We start from the raw sequence: 1,954 nt of genomic DNA, 5'->3' as shown, positions 1-1,954 counted from the left end.
GTGGAAATTAAGTGTATTGCAAAGTTGTATTGACAAAGAATAAATTAGTTTTATTTAAGAAAGGACTTGTATCGCTGAAGTTTCTAGGGAAGAATTTCTACGGGAAATTAACAAACGAACAGAGACGTAACGATATGTTAGTTACTTTGAATTATGCATAAAACCTCAAACAGTTAGATTTTTTTGTTTGTTTGTTTTGAATTTCGCTCAAAGCTACACGAGGGCTATCTGCGCTAGCCGTCCCTAATTTAGCAGTATAAGACTAGAGGGAAGGCAGCTAGTCATCACCATCCACCACCAACTCTTGGGCTACTCTTTTACCAACGAATAGTGGGATTGACCGTCACATTATAACACCCTCACGGCTGAAAGGGCGAGCATGTTTGGTGTGACGGGGATTCGAACCCGCGACCCTCAGATTGCGAGGCGAGTGCCCTAACCACCTGGCCATGCCGGGCCCCAAACAGTTAGAACTCAATCTCTGTTGGTTGTATTGAGTTATATATGAAAAGTCACGCAGGTGGTACTCAATCTCTGTTGGTTATATTGAATTATATATAAAAAATCATGTAGGTAGTACTCGGTCTCTGCTGGTTATATTGAAAGCTATCTAAAAAACAACATGTATTCAATATTCAATCTCTGTTGGTTATATTTAATTCTATACAAAAACCATTTGGTGCTTGGTTTCTATAGGTTAAATTGAATTCAGTATATTAAGCTGTCGATTACACTGAATTCTATATAAGAATTCTTTAACCATATCCGTTATTTTTTATTCATTTATTGTCGACAACTTTAACCATATCCGTTATTTTTTATTCATTTATTGTCGACAACTTTAACCATATCCGTTATTTTTTAGTTATTGTCGACAACTTTAACCATATCCGTTATTTTTTATTCATTTATTGTCGACAACTTTAACCATATCCGTTATTTTTTATTTATTGTCGACAACTTTAACCATATCCGTTATGTTTTATTTATTGTCGACAAACATTTTTTTTAAATATGCAGTCCCTGTTATCAGTGAGAGACAGATTGGAAGATAGAAAGGTGGAAGAAGCTGATAAGAAGAAGCCCGAAGTCTCCGGGCTGCAAGGAGTTGGAGAACACATTAACCAGACGTTGAAATCTAAACCTCTACGTGTCAGCTTAAGTGGCTGCTCTTACACATTAGTGTTACAGTAGACCCATTGTTGTTGTGTTAGGACATCTTCTCGGTGTAAATAATATGTTTGTATATATGGATATCAATAAACATAAGAACCAGTCGAGTGTTTTGTGAAATATGGAGCTGTATTACAAAATAATTCATCATCAAACGTTATGCGACGAGACTTTGTCTAGAATAGCCAATTATAGCGAACTAAAACAGTCGCCTGCTATTACATCAGGCTAGATCTAAAGTAAGTTTAATTCAAAGCATGTTAAGTAAATCACATAAATTTTATTTTCAGTAGAGTTTGAATGAAACTAATGTTAACTTTACACTGTAATGAACTTAGCAGAGTAACTTATCGTTTGAGTTAAACAACGCTATTTAAGGGGGGGATATGTTTAAAACTTGTGTGAGAATCATAATTCTATTTCAGTGCACAATATTCAAGTTCATCCTCCTGCACCATTTCTTTTTCTACGAGAAGGCAGGAAAATTTCCCCTAGCGACCGTTTTGCTAATATTAACTCATTTCATTTTGCTCAAGCTAATTATAGTTTATTTTTTTTACAACAATACCATAGTACACTCTCTAACGTTTGTTGTGTCTCAACTATATTTTCTTTACAACAATACCATAGTACACTCTCTAACGTTTGTTGCGTGTCAACTATATTTTCTTTACAACAATACCATAGTACACTCTCTAATGTTTGTTGTGTCTCAACTATATTTTCTTTACAACAATACCATAGTATACTCTCTAACGTTTGTTGTGTCTCAACTATATTT

Source organism: Limulus polyphemus, unplaced genomic scaffold (assembly GCF_000517525.1).
Source record: "Limulus polyphemus unplaced genomic scaffold, Limulus_polyphemus-2.1.2 Scaffold6591, whole genome shotgun sequence".
NCBI lineage: Eukaryota > Metazoa > Arthropoda > Merostomata > Xiphosura > Limulidae > Limulus > Limulus polyphemus.
The sequence above is the reverse complement of the archived record's forward strand: the minus strand, read 5'-3'. Positions refer to the sequence as shown.